Source organism: Oncorhynchus masou, chromosome 30 (genome assembly GCF_036934945.1).
Source record: "Oncorhynchus masou masou isolate Uvic2021 chromosome 30, UVic_Omas_1.1, whole genome shotgun sequence".
Classification (NCBI taxonomy): domain Eukaryota; kingdom Metazoa; phylum Chordata; class Actinopteri; order Salmoniformes; family Salmonidae; genus Oncorhynchus; species Oncorhynchus masou.
The window spans coordinates 71,243,700-71,264,766 of record NC_088241.1 but is presented as its reverse complement, the minus strand read 5'-3'; the positions used below and the strand labels follow the sequence as shown (position 1 = coordinate 71,264,766).

Sequence of the window (21,067 nt, the reverse complement as noted above, 5' to 3'; positions counted from 1 at the left end):
AGGTATCTACTGATGTGTTCTGGTGTATTGTTAGGTATCTACTACTGATGTGTTCTGGTGTATTGTTAGGTATCTACTGATGTGTTCTGGTGTATTGTTAGGTATCTACTACTGATGTGTTCTGGTGTATTGTTAGGTATCTACTGATGTGTTCTGGTGTATTGTTAGGTATCTACTACTGATGTGTTCTGGTGTATTGTTAGGTATTGTTAGGTATCTACTGATGTGTTCTGGTGTATTGTTAGGTATCTACTACTGATGTGTTCTGGTGTATTGTTAGGTATCTACTACTGATGTGTTCTGGTGTATTGTTAGGTATCTACTACTGTATTGTTAGGTATCTACTACTGATGTGTTCTGGTGTATTGTTAGGTATCTACTGATGTGTTCTGGTGTATTGTTAGGTATCTACTGATGTGTTCTGGTGTATTGTTAGGTATCTACTACTGATGTGTTCTGGTGTATTGTTAGGTATCTACTACTGATGTGTTCTGGTGTATTGTTAGGTATCTACTACTGATGTGTTCTGGTGTATTGTTAGGTATCTACTGATGTGTTCTGGTGTATTGTTAGGTATCTACTACTGATGTGTTCTGGTGTATTGTTAGGTATCTACTACTGATGTGTTCTGGTGTATTGTTAGGTATCTACTGATGTGTTCTGGTGTATTGTTAGGTATCTACTACTGATGTGTTCTGGTGTATTGTTAGGTATCTACTGATGTGTTCTGGTGTATTGTTATTGTTAGGTATCTACTGATGTGTTCTGGTGTATTGTTAGGTATCTACTACTGATGTGTTCTGGTGTATTGTTAGGTATCTACTACTGATGTGTTCTGGTGTATTGTTAGGTATCTACTACTGATGTGTTCTGGTGTATTGTTAGGTATCTACTGATGTGTTCTGGTGTATTGTTAGGTATCTACTACTGATGTGTTCTGGTGTATTGTTAGGTATCTACTACTGATGTGTTCTGGTGTATTGTTAGGTATCTACTACTGATGTGTTCTGGTGTATTGTTAGGTATCTACTACTGATGTGTTCTGGTGTATTGTTAGGTATCTACTGATGTGTTCTGGTGTATTGTTAGGTATCTACTACTGATGTGTTCTGGTGTATTGTTAGGTATCTACTACTGATGTGTTCTGGTGTATTGTTAGGTATCTACTGATGTGTTCTGGTGTATTGTTAGGTATCTACTACTGATGTGTTCTGGTGTATTGTTAGGTATCTACTACTGATGTGTTCTGGTGTATTGTTAGGTATCTACTACTGATGTGTTCTGGTGTATTGTTAGGTATCTACTGATGTGTTCTGGTGTATTGTTAGGTATCTACTACTGATGTGTTCTGGTGTATTGTTAGGTATCTACTGATGTGTTCTGATGTGTTCTGTGTTCTGTGTATTGTTAGGTATCTACTGATGTGTTCTGGTGTATTGTTAGGTATCTACTGATGTGTTCTGGTGTATTGTTAGGTATCTACTGATGTGTTCTGGTGTATTGTTAGGTATCTACTACTGATGTGTTCTGGTGTATTGTTAGGTATCTACTACTGATGTGTTCTGGTGTATTGTTAGGTATCTACTACTGATGTGTTCTGGTGTATTGTTAGGTATCTACTACTGATGTGTTCTGGTGTATTGTTAGGTATCTACTGATGTGTTCTGGTGTATTGTTAGGTATCTACTACTGATGTGTTCTGGTGTATTGTTAGGTATCTACTACTGATGTGTTCTGGTGTATTGTTAGGTATCTACTGATGTGTTCTGGTGTATTGTTAGGTATCTACTACTGATGTGTTCTGGTGTATTGTTAGGTATCTACTACTGATGTGTTCTGGTGTATTGTTAGGTATCTACTATGATGATGTGTTCTACTGATGTGTTCTGGTGTATTGTTAGGTATCTACTGATGTGTTCTGGTGTATTGTTAGGTATCTACTACTGATGTGTTCTGGTGTTCTGTATTGTTAGGTATCTACTGATGTGTTCTGGTGTATTGTTAGGTATCTACTGATGTGTTCTGGTGTATTGTTAGGTATCTACTGATGTGTTCTGGTGTATTGTTAGGTATCTACTGATGTGTTCTGGTGTATTGTTAGGTATCTACTGATGTGTTCTGGTGTATTGTTAGGTATCTACTGATGTGTTCTGGTGTATTGTTAGGTATCTACTGATGTGTTCTGGTGTATTGTTAGGTATCTACTGATGTGTTCTGGTGTATTGTTAGGTATCTACTGATGTGTTCTGGTGTATTGTTAGGTATCTACTGATGTGTTCTGGTGTATTGTTAGGTTCTGATGTGTTCTGGTGTATTGTTAGGTATCTACTGATGTGTTCTGGTGTATTGTTAGGTATCTACTGATGTGTTCTGGTGTATTGTTAGGTATCTACTACTGATGTGTTCTGATGTGTATTGTTAGGTATCTACTACTGATGTGTTCTGGTGTATTGTTAGGTATCTACTGATGTGTTCTGGTGTATTGTTAGGTATCTACTACTGATGTGTTCTGGTGTATTGTTAGGTATCTACTGATGTGTTCTGGTGTATTGTTAGGTATCTACTGATGTGTTCTGATGTGTATTGTTAGGTATCTACTGATGTGTTCTGGTGTATCTATCTACTGATGTGTTCTGGTGTATTGTTAGGTATCTACTGATGTGTTCTGGTGTATTGTTAGGTATCTACTGATGTGTTCTGATTGTTAGGTTCTGATGTGTTCTGGTGTATTGTTAGGTATCTACTGATGTGTTCTGGTGTATTGTTAGGTATCTACTGATGTGTTCTGGTGTATTGTTAGGTATCTACTGATGTGTTCTGGTGTATTGTTAGGTATCTACTGATGTGTTCTGGTGTATTGTTAGGTATCTACTGATGTGTTCTGGTGTATTGTTAGGTATCTACTGATGTGTTCTGGTGTATTGTTAGGTATCTACTACTGATGTGTTCTGGTGTATTGTTAGGTATCTACTACTGATGTGTTCTGGTGTATTGTTAGGTATCTACTGATGTGTTCTGGTGTATTGTTAGGTATCTACTGATGTGTTCTGGTGTATTGTTAGGTATCTACTGATGTGTTCTGGTGTATTGTTAGGTATCTACTGATGTGTTCTGGTGTATTGTTAGGTATCTACTGGTGTATTGTTAGGTGATGTGTTCTGGTGTATTGTTAGGTATCTACTGATGTGTTCTGGTGTATTGTTAGGTATCTACTGATGTGTTCTGGTGTATTGTTAGGTATCTACTGTGTATCTACTGATGTGTTCTGGTGTATTGTTAGGTATCTACTGATGTGTTCTGGTGTATTGTTAGGTATCTACTGATGTGTTCTGGTGTATTGTTAGGTATCTACTGATGTGTTCTGGTGTATTGTTAGGTATCTACTGATGTGTTCTGGTGTATTGTTAGGTATCTACTGATGTGTTCTGGTGTATTGTTAGTATCTACTGATGTGTTCTGTATTGTTAGGTATCTACTGATGTGTTCTGGTGTATTGTTAGGTATCTACTGATGTGTTCTGGTGTATTGTTAGGTATCTACTGATGTGTTCTGGTGTATTGTTAGGTATCTACTGATGTGTTCTGGTGTATTGTTAGGTATCTACTGATGTGTTCTGGTGTATTGTTAGGTATCTACTACTGATGTGTTCTGGTGTATTGTTAGGTATCTACTACTGATGTGTTCTGGTGTATTGTTAGGTATCTACTGATGTGTTCTGGTGTATTGTTAGGTATCTACTGATGTGTTCTGGTGTATTGTTAGGTTCTACTGATGTATCTACTACTGATGTGTTCTGGTGTATTGTTAGGTATCTACTGATGTGTTCTGGTGTATTGTTAGGTATCTACTGATGTGTTCTGGTGTATTGTTAGGTATCTACTGATGTGTTCTGGTGTATTGTTAGGTATCTACTGATGTGTTCTGGTGTATTGTTAGGTATCTACTGATGTGTTCTGGTGTATTGTTATTCTTATGTGTTCTGGTGTATTGTTAGGTATCTACTGATGTGTTCTGGTGTATTGTTAGGTATCTACTGATGTGTTCTGGTGTATTGTTAGGTATCTACTGATGTGTTCTGGTGTATTGTTAGGTATCTACTGATGTGTTCTGGTGTATTGTTAGGTATCTACTGATGTGTTCTGGTGTATTGTTAGGTATCTACTGATGTGTTCTGGTGTATTGTTAGGTATCTACTGATGTGTTCTGATTGTGTGTGTTCTGGTGTATTGTTAGGTATCTACTGATGTGTTCTGGTGTATTGTTAGGTATCTACTACTGATGTGTTCTGGTGTATTGTTAGGTATCTACTGATGTGTTCTGGTGTATTGTTAGGTATCTACTGATGTGTTCTGGTGTATTGTTAGGTATCTACTGATGTGTTCTGGTGTATTGTTAGGTATCTACTGATGTGTTCTGGTGTATTGTTAGGTATCTACTGATGTGTTCTGGTGTATTGTTAGGTATCTACTACTGATGTGTTCTGGTGTATTGTTAGGTATCTACTGATGTGTTCTGGTGTATTGTTAGGTATCTACTGATGTGTTCTGGTGTATTGTTAGGTATCTACTGATGTGTTCTGGTGTATTGTTAGGTATCTACTGATGTGTTCTGGTGTATTGTTAGGTATCTACTGATGTGTTCTGGTGTATTGTTAGGTATCTACTGATGTGTTCTGGTGTATTGTTAGGTATCTACTGATGTGTTCTGGTGTATTGTTAGGTATCTACTGATGTGTTCTGGTGTATTGTTAGGTATCTACTGATGTGTTCTGGTGTATTGTTAGGTATCTACTGATGTGTTCTGGTGTATTGTTAGGTATCTACTACTGATGTGTTCTGGTGTATTGTTAGGTATCTACTACTGATGTGTTCTGGTGTATTGTTAGGTATCTATCTACTACTGATGTGTTCTGGTGTATTGTTAGGTATCTACTACTGATGTGTTCTGGTGTATTGTTAGGTATCTACTGATGTGTTCTGGTGTATTGTTAGGTATCTACTGATGTGTTCTGGTGTATTGTTAGGTATCTACTGATGTGTTCTGGTGTATTGTTAGGTATCTACTGATGTGTTCTGGTGTATTGTTAGGTATCTACTGATGTGTTCTGGTGTATTGTTAGGTATCTACTGATGTGTTCTGGTGTATTGTTAGGTATCTACTGATGTGTTCTGGTGTATTGTTAGGTATCTACTGATGTGTTCTGGTGTATTGTTAGGTATCTACTGATGTGTTCTGGTGTATTGTTAGGTATCTACTGATGTGTTCTGGTGTATTGTTAGGTATCTACTGATGTGTTCTGGTGTATTGTTAGGTATCTACTGATGTGTTCTGGTGTATTGTTAGGTATCTACTGATGTGTTCTGGTGTATTGTTAGGTATCTACTGATGTGTTCTGGTGTATTGTTAGGTATCTACTGATGTGTTCTGGTGTATTGTTAGGTATCTACTGATGTGTTCTGGTGTATTGTTAGGTATCTACTGATGTGTTCTGGTGTATTGTTAGGTATCTACTGATGTGTTCTGGTGTATTGTTAGGTATCTACTGATGTGTTCTGGTGTATTGTTAGGTATCTACTGATGTGTTCTGGTGTATTGTTAGGTATCTACTGATCTGTTCTGGTGTATTGTTAGGTATCTACTGATGTGTTCTGGTGTATTGTTAGGTATCTACTACTGATGTGTTCTGGTGTATTGTATTGTTTCTGGTGTAGGGTATCTACTGATGTGTTCTGGTGTATTGTTAGGTATCTACTGATGTGTTCTGGTGTATTGTTAGGTATCTACTACTGATGTGTTCTGGTGTATTGTTAGATGTGTATCTACTACTGATGTGTTCTGGTGTATTGTTAGGTATCTACTACTGATGTGTTCTGGTGTATTGTTAGGTATCTACTATCTATTGTTAGGTATCTACTGATGTGTTCTGGTGTATTGTTAGGTATCTACTATGTGTTCTGGTGTATTGTTAGGTATCTACTGATGTGATGTGTTCTGGTGTATTGTTAGGTATCTACTGATGTGTTCTGATTGTTAGTATCTACTGATGTGTTCTGGTGTATTGTTAGGTATCTACTGATGTGTTCTGGTGTATTGTTAGGTATCTACTGATGTGTTCTGGTGTATTGTTAGGTATCTACTGATGTGTTCTGGTGTATTGTTAGGTATCTACTGATGTGTTCTGGTGTATTGTTAGGTATCTACTACTGATGTGTTCTGGTGTATTGTTAGGTATCTACTACTGATGTGTTCTGGTGTATTGTTAGGTATCTACTGATGTGTTCTGGTGTATTGTTAGGTATCTACTGATGTGTTCTGGTGTATTGTTAGGTATCTATCTGATGTGTTCTGGTGTATTGTTAGGTATCTACTACTGATGTGTTCTGGTGTATTGTTAGGTATCTACTGATGTGTTCTGGTGTATTGTTAGGTATCTACTGATGTGTTCTGGTGTATTGTTAGGTATCTACTGATGTGTTCTGGTGTATTGTTAGGTATCTACTACTGATGTGTTCTGGTGTATTGTTAGGTATCTACTGACTGATGTGTTCTGGTGTATTGTTAGGTATCTACTACTGATGTGTTCTGGTGTATTGTTAGGTATCTACTACTGATGTGTTCTGGTGTATTGTTAGGTATCTACTACTGTGTTCTGGTGTATTGTTAGGTATCTACTATTGATGTGTTCTGGTGTATTGTTAGGTATCTACTACTGATGTGTTCTGGTGTATTGTTAGGTATCTACTGATGTGTTCTGGTGTATTGTTAGGTATCTACTACTGATTGTTAGGTATCTGGTGTGTTCTGGTGTATTGTTAGGTGTCTATCTACTGATGTGTTCTGGTGTATTGTTAGGTGTCTATCTACTGATGTGTTCTGGTGTATTGTTAGGTATCTACTGATGTGTTCTGGTGTATTGTTAGGTATCTACTGATGTGTTCTGGTGTATTGTTAGGTATCTACTGATGTGTTCTGGTGTATTGTTAGGTATCTACTGATGTGTTCTGGTGTATTGTTAGGTATCTACTGATGTGTTCTGGTGTATTGTTAGGTATCTACTGATGTGTTCTGGTGTATTGTTAGGTATCTACTGATGTGTTCTGGTGTATTGTTAGGTATCTACTGATGTGTTCTGGTGTATTGTTAGGTATCTACTGATGTGTTCTGGTGTATTGTTAGGTATCTACTGATGTGTTCTGGTGTATTGTTAGGTATCTACTACTGATGTGTTCTGGTGTATTGTTAGGTATCTACTGATGTGTTCTGGTGTATTGTTAGGTATCTACTACTGATCTGTTCTGGTGTATTGTTAGGTATCTACTACTGATGTGTTCTGGTGTATTGTTAGGTATCTACTGATCTGTTCTGGTGTATTGTTAGGTATCTACTGATGTGTTCTGGTGTATTGTTAGGTATCTACTACTGATGTGTTCTGGTGTATTGTTAGGTATCTACTGATGTGTTCTGGTGTATTGTTAGGTATCTACTGATGTGTTCTGGTGTATTGTTAGGTATCTACTACTGATGTGTTCTGGTGTATTGTTAGGTATCTACTGATGTGTTCTGGTGTATTGTTAGGTATCTACTACTGATGTGTTCTGGTGTATTGTTAGGTATCTACTGATGTGTTCTGGTGTATTGTTAGGTATCTACTGATGTGTTCTGGTGTATTGTTAGGTATCTACTGATGTGTTCTGGTGTATTGTTAGGTATCTACTACTGATGTGTTCTGGTGTATTGTTAGGTATCTACTGATGTGTTCTGGTGTATTGTTAGGTATCTACTACTGATGTGTTCTGGTGTATTGTTAGGTATCTACTGATGTGTTCTGGTGTATTGTTAGGTATCTACTACTGATGTGTTCTGGTGTATTGTTAGGTATCTACTGATGTGTTCTGGTGTATTGTTAGGTATCTACTGATGTGTTCTGGTGTATTGTTAGGTATCTAGTATTGTTAGGTATCTACTGATGTGTTCTGGTGTATTGTTAGGTATCTACTACTGATGTGTTCTGGTGTATTGTTAGGTATCTACTGATGTGTTCTGGTGTATTGTTAGGTATCTACTGATGTGTTCTGGTGTATTGTTAGGTATCTACTGATGTGTTCTGGTGTATTGTTAGGTATCTACTGATGTGTTCTGGTGTATTGTTAGGTATCTACTGATGTGTTCTGGTGTATTGTTAGGTATCTACTACTGATGTGTTCTGGTGTATTGTTAGGTATCTACTGTTCTGGTGTATTGTTAGGTTCTGATGTATTGTTATTGTTAGGTACTACTACTGATGTGTTCTGGTGTATTGTTAGGTATCTACTACTGATTGTTAGGTATCTGTTCTGGTGTATTGTTAGGATATCTACTACTGATGTGTTCTGGTGTATTGTTATTGTTAGTATCTACTGATGTGTTCTGGTGTATTGTTAGGTATCTACTACTGATGTGTTCTGGTGTATTGTTAGGTATCTACTATGTGTTCTGATGTGTTCTGGTGTATTGTTAGGTATCTACTACTGATGTGTTCTGGTGTATTGTTAGGTATCTACTACTGATGTGTTCTGGTGTATTGTTAGGTATCTACTGATGTGTTCTGGTGTATTGTTAGGTATCTACTACTGATGTGTTCTGGTGTATTGTTAGGTATCTACTGATGTGTTCTGGTGTATTGTTAGGTATCTACTGATGTGTTCTGGTGTATTGTTAGGTATCTACTGATGTGTTCTGGTGTATTGTTAGGTATCTACTGATGTGTTCTGGTGTATTGTTAGGTATCTACTGATGTGTTCTGGTGTATTGTTAGGTATCTACTGATGTGTTCTGGTGTATTGTTAGGTATCTACTGATGTGTTCTGGTGTATTGTTAGGTATCTACTACTGATGTGTTCTGGTGTATTGTTAGGTATCTACTACTGATGTGTTCTGGTGTATTGTTAGGTATCTACTACTGATGTGTTCTGGTGTATTGTTAGGTATCTAGATGTGTTCTGGTGTATTGTTAGGTATCTACTGATGTGTTCTGGTGTATTGTTAGGTATCTACTGATGTGTTCTGGTGTATTGTTAGGTATCTACTGATGTGTTCTGGTGTATTGTTAGGTATCTACTGATGTGTTCTGGTGTATTGTTAGGTATCTACTGATGTGTTCTGGTGTATTGTTAGGTATCTACTGATGTGTTCTGGTGTATTGTTAGGTATCTACTGATGTGTTCTGGTGTATTGTTAGGTATCTACTGATGTGTTCTGGTGTATTGTTAGGTATCTACTGATGTGTTCTGGTGTATTGTTAGGTATCTACTGATGTGTTCTGGTGTATTGTTAGGTATCTACTACTGATGTGTTCTGGTGTATTGTTAGGTATCTACTGATGTGTTCTGGTGTATTGTTAGGTATCTACTGATGTGTTCTGGTGTATTGTTAGGTATCTACTGATGTGTTCTGGTGTATTGTTAGGTATCTACTGATGTGTTCTGGTGTATTGTTAGGTATCTACTACTGATGTGTTCTGGTGTATTGTTAGGTATCTACTGATGTGTTCTGGTGTATTGTTAGGTATCTACTACTGATGTGTTCTGGTGTATTGTTAGGTATCTACTGATGTGTTCTGGTGTATTGTTAGGTATCTACTGATGTGTTCTGGTGTATTGTTAGGTATCTACTACTGATGTGTTCTGGTGTATTGTTAGGTATCTACTGATGTGTTCTGGTGTATTGTTAGATGTGTTCTGGTGTATTACTACTGATGTGTTCTGGTGTATTGTTAGGTATCTACTGATGTGTTCTGGTGTATTGTTAGGTATCTACTGATGTGTTCTGGTGTATTGTTAGGTATCTACTGATGTGTTCTGGTGTATTGTTAGGTATCTACTACTGATGTGTTCTGGTGTATTGTTAGGTATCTACTGATGTGTTCTGGTGTATTGTTAGGTATCTACTACTGATGTGTTCTGGTGTATTGTTAGGTATCTACTGATGTGTTCTGGTGTATTGTTAGATGTGTTCTGGTGTATTGTTAGGTATCTACTATGTGTTCTGATTGTTAGTGTTCTGGTGTATTGTTAGGTATCTACTGATGTGTTCTGGTGTATTGTTAGGTATCTACTACTGATGTGTTCTGGTGTATTGTTAGGTATCTACTACTGATGTGTTCTGGTGTATTGTTAGGTATCTACTGATGTGTTCTGGTGTATTGTTAGGTATCTACTACTGATGTGTTCTGGTGTATTGTTAGGTATCTACTGATGTGTTCTGGTGTATTGTTAGGTATCTACTGATGTGTTCTGGTGTATTGTTAGGTATCTACTGATGTGTTCTGGTGTATTGTTAGGTATCTACTGATGTGTTCTGGTGTATTGTTAGGTATCTACTGATGTGTTCTACTGATGTGTTCTGGTGTATTGTTAGGTATCTACTACTGATGTGTTCTGGTGTATTGTTAGGTATCTTCTACTGATGTGTTCTGGTGTATTGTTAGGTATCTACTACTGATGTGTTCTGGTGTATTGTTAGGTATCTACTGATGTGTTCTGGTGTATTGTTAGGTATCTACTGATGTGTTCTGGTGTATTGTTAGGTATCTACTACTGATGTGTTCTGGTGTATTGTTAGGTATCTACTGATGTGTTCTGATGTGTATTGTTAGGTATCTACTGATGTGTTCTGGTGTATTGTTAGGTATCTACTGATGTGTTCTGGTGTATTGTTAGGTATCTACTGATGTGTTCTGGTGTATTGTTAGGTATCTACTGATGTGTTCTGGTGTATTGTTAGGTATCTACTACTGATGTGTTCTGGTGTATTGTTAGGTATCTACTGATGTGTTCTGGTGTATTGTTAGGTATCTACTACTGATGTGTTCTGGTGTATTGTTAGGTATCTACTGATGTGTTCTGGTGTATTGTTAGGTATCTACTGATGTGTTCTGGTGTATTGTTAGGTATCTACTGATGTGTTCTGGTGTATTGTTAGGTATCTACTGATGTGTTCTGGTGTATTGTTAGGTATCTACTGATGTGTTCTGGTGTATTGTTAGGTATCTACTGATGTGTTCTGGTGTATTGTTAGGTATCTACTACTGATGTGTTCTGGTGTATTGTTAGGTATCTACTACTGATGTGTTCTGGTGTATTGTTAGGTATCTACTACTGATGTGTTCTGGTGTATTGTTAGGTATCTACTGATGTGTTCTGGTGTATTGTTAGGTATCTACTGATGTGTTCTGGTGTATTGTTAGGTATCTACTGATGTGTTCTGGTGTATTGTTAGGTATCTACTGATGTGTTCTGGTGTATTGTTAGGTATCTACTGATGTGTTCTGGTGTATTGTTAGGTATCTACTACTGATGTGTTCTGGTGTATTGTTAGGTATCTACTGATGTGTTCTGGTGTATTGTTAGGTATCTACTGATGATGTTCTGGTGTATTGTTAGGTATCTACTACTGATGTGTTCTGGTGTATTGTTAGGTATCTACTACTGATGTGTTCTGGTGTATTGTTAGGTATCTACTGATGTGTTCTGGTGTATTGTTAGGTATCTACTGATGTGTTCTGATTGTTAGTTCTACTGATGTGTATTGTTAGGTATCTACTGATGTGTTCTGGTGTATTGTTAGGTATCTACTGATGTGTTCTGGTGTATTGTTAGGTATCTACTGATGTGTTCTGGTGTATTGTTAGGTATCTACTGATGTGTTCTGGTGTATTGTTAGGTATCTACTACTGATGTGTTCTGGTGTATTGTTAGGTATCTACTACTGATGTGTTCTGGTGTATTGTTAGGTATCTACTGATGTGTTCTGGTGTATTGTTAGGTATCTACTATGTGTTCTGGTGTATTGTTAGGTATCTACTGATGTGTATTGTTAGGTATCTACTACTGATGTGTTCTGGTGTTCTGGTGTATTGTTAGGTATCTACTGATGTGTTCTGGTGTATTGTTAGGTATCTACTACTGATGTGTTCTGGTGTATTGTTAGGTATCTACTACTGATGTGTTCTGGTGTATTGTTAGGTATCTACTGATGTGTTCTGGTGTATTGTTAGGTATCTACTACTGATGTGTTCTGGTGTATTGTTAGGTATCTACTGATGTGTTCTGGTGTATTGTTAGGTATCTACTGATGTGTTCTGGTGTATTGTTAGGTATCTACTGATGTGTTCTGGTGTATTGTTAGGTATCTACTACTGATGTGTTCTGGTGTATTGTTAGGTATCTACTGATGTGTTCTGATGTATTGTTAGGTATCTACTGATGTGTTCTGGTGTATTGTTAGGTATCTACTGATGTGTTCTGGTGTATTGTTAGGTATCTACTACTGATGTGTTCTGGTGTATTGTTAGGTATCTACTGATGTGTTCTGGTGTATTGTATCTACTGATGTGTTCTGGTGTATTGTTAGGTATCTACTGATGTGTTCTGGTGTATTGTTAGGTATCTACTGATGTGTTCTGGTGTATTGTTAGGTATCTACTACTGATGTGTTCTGGTGTATTGTTAGGTATCTACTGATGTGTTCTGGTGTATTGTTAGGTATCTACTGATGTGTTCTGGTGTATTGTTAGGTATCTACTACTGATGTGTTCTGGTGTATTGTTAGGTATCTACTGATGTGTTCTGGTGTATTGTTAGGTATCTACTGATGTGTTCTGGTGTATTGTTAGGTATCTACTGATGTGTTCTGGTGTATTGTTAGGTATCTACTGATGTGTTCTGGTGTATTGTTAGGTATCTACTACTGATGTGTTCTGGTGTATTGTTAGGTATCTACTGATGTGTTCTGGTGTATTGTTAGGTATCTACTGATGTGTTCTGGTGTATTGTTAGGTATCTACTGATGTGTTCTGGTGTATTGTTAGGTATCTACTACTGATGTGTTCTGGTGTATTGTTAGGTATCTACTACTGATGTGTTCTGGTGTATTGTTAGGTATCTACTGATGTGTTCTGGTGTATTGTTAGGTATCTACTGATGTGTTCTGGTGTATTGTTAGGTATCTACTGATGTGTTCTGGTGTATTGTTAGGTATCTACTGATGTGTTCTGGTGTATTGTTAGGTATCTACTGATGTGTTCTGGTGTATTGTTAGGTATCTACTACTGATGTGTTCTGGTGTATTGTTAGGTATCTACTGATGTGTTCTGGTGTATTGTTAGGTATCTACTACTGATGTGTTCTGGTGTATTGTTAGGTATCTACTGATGTGTTCTGGTGTATTGTTAGGTATCTACTACTGATGTGTTCTGGTGTATTGTTAGGTATCTACTGATGTGTTCTGGTGTATTGTTAGGTATCTACTACTGATTGTGTTCTGATGTGTTCTGTGTATTGTTAGGTATCTACTGATGTGTTCTGGTGTATTGTTAGGTATCTACTGATGTGTTCTGATTGTTAGGTATCTACTACTGATGTGTTCTGGTGTATTGTTAGGTATCTACTGATGTGTTCTGGTGTATTGTTAGGTATCTACTGATGTGTTCTGATGTGTTCTGGTGTATTGTTAGGTATCTACTGATGTGTTCTGGTGTATTGTTAGGTATCTACTACTGATGTGTTCTGGTGTATTGTTAGGTATCTACTACTGATGTGTTCTGGTGTATTGTTAGGTATCTACTACTGATGTGTTCTGGTGTATTGTTAGGTATCTACTACTGATGTGTTCTGGTGTATTGTTAGGTATCTACTGATGTGTTCTGGTGTATTGTTAGGTATCTACTACTGATGTGTTCTGGTGTATTGTTAGGTATCTACTGATGTGTTCTGGTGTATTGTTAGGTATCTACTGATGTGTTCTGGTGTATTGTTAGGTATCTACTACTGATGTGTTCTGGTGTATTGTTAGGTATCTACTACTGATGTGTTCTGGTGTATTGTTAGGTATCTACTACTGATGTGTTCTGGTGTATTGTTAGGTATCTACTGATGTGTTCTGGTGTATTGTTAGGTATCTACTGATGTGTTCTGGTGTATTGTTAGGTATCTACTACTGATGTGTTCTGGTGTATTGTTAGGTATCTACTACTGATGTGTTCTGGTGTATTGTTAGGTATCTACTACTGATGTGTTCTGGTGTATTGTTAGGTATCTACTACTGATGTGTTCTGGTGTATTGTTAGGTATCTACTGATGTGTTCTGATTGTTAGGTATCTACTGATGTGTTCTGGTGTATTGTTAGGTATCTACTGATGTGTTCTGGTGTATTGTTAGGTATCTACTGATGTGTTCTGGTGTATTGTTAGGTATCTACTGATGTGTTCTGGTGTATTGTTAGGTATCTACTGATGTGTTCTGGTGTATTGTTAGGTATCTACTGATGTGTTCTGGTGTATTGTTAGGTATCTACTACTGATGTGTTCTGGTGTATTGTTAGGTATCTACTGATGTGTTCTGGTGTATTGTTAGGTATCTACTGATGTGTTCTGATGTTAGTTCTACTGATGTGTATTGTTAGGTATCTACTACTGATGTGTTCTGGTGTATTGTTAGGTATCTACTGATGTGTTCTGGTGTATTGTTAGGTATCTACTGATGTGTTCTGGTGTATTGTTAGGTATCTACTACTGATGTGTTCTGGTGTATTGTTAGGTATCTACTGATGTGTTCTGGTGTATTGTTAGGTATCTACTGATGTGTTCTGGTGTATTGTTAGGTATCTACTACTGATGTGTTCTGGTGTATTGTTAGGTATCTACTACTGATGTGTTCTGGTGTATTGTTAGGTATCTACTGATGTGTTCTGGTGTATTGTTAGGTATCTACTACTGATGTGTTCTGGTGTATTGTTAGGTATCTACTGATGTGTTCTGGTGTATTGTTAGGTATCTACTGATGTGTTCTGGTGTATTGTTAGGTATCTACTGATGTGTTCTGGTGTATTGTTAGGTATCTACTACTGATGTGTTCTGGTGTATTGTTAGGTATCTACTGATGTGTTCTGGTGTATGTTAGTTCTGGTGTTCTGGTGTATTGTTAGGTATCTACTGATGTGTTCTGGTGTATTGTTAGGTATCTACTGATGTGTTCTGGTGTGTTCTTAGGTGTATTGTTAGGTATCTATTGTTAGGTATCTACTGATGTGTTCTGGTGTATTGTTAGGTATCTACTGATGTGTTCTGGTGTATTGTTAGGTATCTACTGATGTGTTCTGGTGTATTGTTAGGTATCTACTGATGTGTTCTGTTCTGTGTATTGTTAGGTATCTACTACTGTATTGTTAGGTATCTACTGATGTGTTCTGGTGTATTGTTAGGTATCTACTACTGATGTGTTCTGGTGTATTGTTAGGTATCTACTGATGTGTTCTGGTGTATTGTTAGGTATCTACTACTGATGTGTTCTGGTGTATTGTTAGGTATCTACTGATGTGTTCTGGTGTATTGTTAGGTATCTACTACTGATGTGTTCTGGTGTATTGTTAGGTATCTACTGATGTGTTCTGGTGTATTGTTAGGTATCTACTACTGATGTGTTCTGGTGTATTGTTAGGTATCTACTGATGTGTTCTGGTGTATTGTTAGGTATCTACTGATGTGTTCTGGTGTATTGTTAGGTATCTACTACTGATGTGTTCTGGTGTATTGTTAGGTATCTACTACTGATGTGTTCTGGTGTATTGTTAGGTATCTACTACTGATGTGTTCTGGTGTATTGTTAGGTATCTACTGATGTGTTCTGGTGTATTGTTAGGTATCTACTACTGATGTGTTCTGGTGTATTGTTAGGTATCTACTGATGTGTTCTGGTGTATTGTTAGGTATCTACTGATGTGTTCTGGTGTATTGTTAGGTATCTACTGATGTGTTCTGGTGTATTGTTAGGTATCTACTGATGTGTTCTGGTGTATTGTTAGGTATCTACTACTGATGTGTTCTGGTGTATTGTTAGGTATCTACTGATGTGTTCTGGTGTATTGTTAGGTATCTACTGATGTGTTCTGGTGTATTGTTAGGTATCTACTACTGATGTGTTCTGGTGTATTGTTAGGTATCTACTATGTGTTCTGATGTGTTCTGGTGTATTGTTAGGTATCTACTGATGTGTTCTGGTGTATTGTTAGGTATCTGATTGTTAGGTATCTACTGATGTGTTCTGGTGTATTGTTAGGTATCTACTACTGATGTGTTCTGGTGTATTGTTAGGTATCTACTGATGTGTTCTGGTGTATTGTTAGGTATCTACTGATGTGTTCTGGTGTATTGTTAGGTATCTACTGATGTGTTCTGGTGTATTGTTAGGTATCTACTGATGTGTTCTGGTGTATTGTTAGGTATCTACTGATGTGTTCTGGTGTATTGTTAGGTATCTACTGATGTGTTCTGGTGTATTGTTAGGTATCTACTACTGATGTGTTCTGGTGTATTGTTAGGTATCTACTACTGATGTGTTCTGGTGTATTGTTAGGTATCTACTGATGTGTTCTGGTGTATTGTTAGGTATCTACTGATGTGTTCTGGTGTATTGTTAGGTATCTACTGATGTGTTCTGGTGTATTGTTAGGTATCTACTGATGTATCTACTACTGATGTGTTCTGGTGTATTGTTAGGTATCTACTGATGTGTTCTGGTGTATTGTGTTCTACTGATGTGTTCTGGTGTATTGTTAGGTATCTACTACTGATGTGTTCTGGTGTATTGTTAGGTATCTACTGATGTGTTCTGGTGTATTGTTAGGTATCTACTGATGTGTTCTGATTGTTAGGTATCTGGTGTTCTGGTGTTAGGTATCTACTACTGATGTGTTCTGGTGTATTGTTAGGTATCTACTGATGTGTTCTGGTGTATTGTTAGGTATCTACTACTGATGTGTTCTGGTGTATTGTTAGGTATCTACTGATGTGTTCTGGTGTATTGTTAGGTATCTACTGATGTGTTCTGGTGTATTGTTAGGTATCTACTGATGTGTTCTGGTGTATTGTTAGGTATCTACTACTGATGTGTTCTGGTGTATTGTTAGGTATCTACTGATGTGTTCTGGTGTATTGTTAGGTATCTACTGATGTGTTCTGGTGTATTGTTAGGTATCTACTGATGTGTTCTGGTGTATTGTTAGGTATCTACTGATGTGTTCTGGTGTATTGTTAGGTATCTACTACTGATGTGTTCTGGTGTATTGTTAGGTATCTACTGATGTGTTCTGGTGTATTGTTAGGTATCTACTGATGTGTTCTGGTGTATTGTTAGGTATCTACTACAGATGTGTTCTGGTGTATTGTTAGGTATCTACTGATGTGTTCTGGTGTATTGTTAGGTATCTACTGATGTGTTCTGGTGTATTGTTAGGTATCTACTGATGTGTTCTGGTGTATTGTTAGGTATCTACTGATGTGTTCTGGTGTATTGTTAGGTATCTACTACTGATGTGTTCTGGTGTATTGTTAGGTATCTACTGATGTGTTCTGGTGTATTGTTAGGTATCTACTGATGTGTTCTGGTGTATTGTTAGGTATCTACTGATGTGTTCTGGTGTATTGTTAGGTATCTACTACTGATGTGTTCTGGTGTATTGTTAGGTATCTACTGATGTGTTCTATCTACTGATGTGTTCTGGTGTATTGTTAGGTATCTACTGATGTGTTCTGGTGTATTGTTAGGTATCTACTGATGTGTTCTGGTGTATTGTTAGGTATCTACTACTGATGTGTTCTGGTGTATTGTTAGGTATCTACTGATGTGTTCTGGTGTATTGTTAGGTATCTACTACTGATGTGTTCTGGTGTATTGTTAGGTATCTACTGATGTGTTCTGGTGTATTGTTAGGTATCTACTGATGTGTTCTGGTGTATTGTTAGGTATCTACTGATGTGTTCTGGTGTATTGTTAGGTATCTACTGATGTGTTCTGGTGTATTGTTAGGTATCTACTGATGTGTTCTGGTGTATTGTTAGGTATCTACTGATGTGTTCTGGTGTATTGTTAGGTATCTACTGATGTGTTCTACTGACTGATGTGTTCTGGTGTATTGTTAGGTATCTACTGATGTGTTCTGGTGTATTGTTAGGTATCTACTACTGATGTGTTCTGGTGTATTGTTAGGTATCTACTGATGTGTTCTGGTGTATTGTTAGGTATCTACTGATGTGTTCTGGTGTATTGTTAGGTATCTACTGATGTGTTCTGGTGTATTGTTAGGTATCTACTGATGTGTTCTGGTGTATTGTTAGGTATCTACTGATGTGTTCTGGTGTATTGTTAGGTATCTACTGATGTGTTCTGGTGTATTGTTAGGTATCTACTGATGTGTTCTGGTGTATTGTTAGGTATCTACTGATGTGTTCTGGTGTATTGTTAGGTATCTACTGATGTATTGTTAGGTATCTACTATTGATGTGTTCTGGTGTATTGTTAGGTATCTACTACTGATGTGTTCTGGTGTATTGTTAGGTATCTACTGATGTGTTCTGGTGTATTGTTAGGTATCTACTGATGTGTTCTGGTGTATTGTTAGGTATCTACTGATGTGTTCTGGTGTATTGTTAGGTATCTACTGATGTGTTCTGGTGTATTGTTAGGTATCTACTGATGTGTTCTGGTGTATTGTTAGGTATCTACTGATGTGTTCTGGTGTATTGTTAGGTATCTATCTACTGATGTGTTCTGGTGTATTGTTAGGTGTCTATCTACTGATGTGTTCTGGTGTATTGTTAGGTATCTACTACTGATGTGTTCTGGTGTATTGTTAGGTATCTACTGATGTGTTCTGGTGTATTGTTAGGTATCTACTGATGTGTTCTGGTGTATTGTTAGGTATCTACTACTGATGTGTTCTGGTGTATTGTTAGGTATCTACTGATGTGTTCTGGTGTATTGTTAGGTATCTACTACTGATGTGTTCTGGTGTATTGTTAGGTATCTACTGATGTGTTCTGGTGTATTGTTAGGTATCTACTACTGATGTGTTCTGGTGTATTGTTAGGTATCTACTACTGATGTGTTCTGGTGTATTGTTAGGTATCTACTGATGTGTTCTGGTGTATTGTTAGGTATCTACTGATGTGTTCTGGTGTATTGTTAGGTATCTACTGATGTGTTCTGGTGTATTGTTAGGTATCTACTACTGATGTGTTCTGGTGTATTGTTAGGTATCTACTGATGTGTTCTGGTGTATTGTTAGGTATCTACTACTGATGTGTTCTGGTGTATTGTTAGGTATCTACTGATGTGTTCTGGTGTATTGTTAGGTATCTACTGATGTGTTCTGGTGTATTGTTAGGTATCTACTGATGTGTTCTGGTGTATTGTTAGGTATCTACTGATGTGTTCTGGTGTATTGTTAGGTATCTACTATGTGTTCTGATGTGTTCTGGTGTATTGTTAGGTATCTACTACTGATGTGTTCTGGTGTATTGTTAGGTATCTACTACTGATGTGTTCTGGTGTATTGTTAGGTATCTACTGATGTGTTCTGGTGTATTGTTAGGTATCTACTGATGTGTTCTGGTGTATTGTTAGGTATCTACTACTGATGTGTTCTGGTGTATTGTTAGGTATCTACTGATGTGTTCTGGTGTATTGTTCTACTGGTATCTGGTGTATTGTTAGGTATCTACTGATGTGTTCTGGTGTATTGTTAGGTATCTACTGATGTGTTCTGGTGTATTGTTAGGTATCTACTGATGTGTTCTGGTGTATTGTTAGGTATCTACTGATGTGTTCTGGTGTATTGTTAGGTATCTACTGATGTGTTCTGGTGTATTGTTAGGTATCTACTACTGATGTGTTCTGGTGTATTGTTAGGTATCTACTACTGATGTGTTCTGGTGTATTGTTAGGTATCTACTACTGATGTGTTCTGGTGTATTGTTAGGTATCTACTACTGATGTGTTCTGGTGTATTGTTAGGTATCTACTACTGATGTGTTCTGGTGTATTGTTAGGTATCTACTACTGATGTGTTCTGGTGTATTGTTAGGTATCTACTGATGTGTTCTGGTGTATTGTTAGGTATCTACTGATGTGTTCTGGTGTATTGTTAGGTATCTACTGATGTGTTCTGGTGTATTGTTAGATGTATTGTTAGGTATCTACTGATGTGTTCTGGTGTATTGTTAGGTATCTACTGATGTGTTCTGGTGTATTGTTAGGTATCTACTACTGATGTGTTCTGGTGTATTGTTAGGTATCTACTACTGATGTGTTCTGGTGTATTGTTAGGTATCTACTACTGATGTGTTCTGGTGTATTGTTAGGTATCTACTGATGTGTTCTGGTGTATTGTTAGGTATCTACTGATGTGTTCTGGTGTATTGTTAGGTATCTACTGATGTGTTCTGGTGTATTGTTAGGTATCTACTACTGATGTGTTCTGGTGTATTGTTAGGTATCTACTACTGATGTGTTCTGGTGTATTGTTAGGTATCTACTGATGTGTTCTGGTGTATTGTTAGGTATCTACTGATGTGTTCTGGTGTATTGTTAGGTATCTACTGATGTGTTCTGGTGTATTGTTAGGTATCTACTGATGTGTTCTGGTGTATTGTTAGGTATCTTCTACTGATGTGTTCTGGTGTATTGTTAGGTATCTACTACTGATGTGTTCTGGTGTATTGTTAGGTATCTACTACTGATGTGTTCTGGTGTATTGTTAGGTATCTACTGATGTGTTCTGATTGTTAGGTATCTACTACTGATGTGTTCTGGTGTATTGTTAGGTATCTACTGATGTGTTCTGATTGTTAGGTATCTACTACTGATGCGTTCTGGTGTATTGTTAGGTATCTACTACTGATGTGTTCTGGTGTATTGTTAGGTATCTACTACTGATGTGTTCTGGTGTATTGTTAGGTATCTACTGATGTGTTCTGGTGTATTGTTAGGTATCTACTGATGTGTTCTGGTGTATTGTTAGGTATCTACTGATGTGTTCTGGTGTATTGTTAGGTATCTACTGATGTGTTCTGGTGTATTGTTAGGTATCTACTGATGTGTTCTGGTGTATTGTTAGGTATCTACTACTGATGTGTTCTGGTGTATTGTTAGGTATCTACTGATCTGTTCTGGTGTATTGTTAGGTATCTACTGATGTGTTCTGGTGTATTGTTAGGTATCTACTACAGATGTGTTCTGGTGTATTGTTAGGTAT

The 21,067-nt window shown here is 37.2% G+C and overlaps 1 protein-coding gene and 1 long non-coding RNA gene across 2 annotated transcripts in view; one reads left to right on the top strand and one right to left on the bottom strand.

Moving 5' to 3' along the window:
* Nucleotides 1-21,067, bottom strand: part of dlec1 (DLEC1 cilia and flagella associated protein) — a 197,118-nt gene that overhangs the window by 13,440 nt on the left and 162,611 nt on the right. The window lies entirely within an intron of this gene.
* On the top strand, nucleotides 5,519-21,031 carry LOC135522968 (uncharacterized). Its single transcript, XR_010452749.1, has 3 exons — nucleotides 5,519-5,631; nucleotides 7,311-7,409; nucleotides 20,965-21,031. It is a non-coding gene; the product is annotated as an uncharacterized LOC135522968 (long non-coding RNA).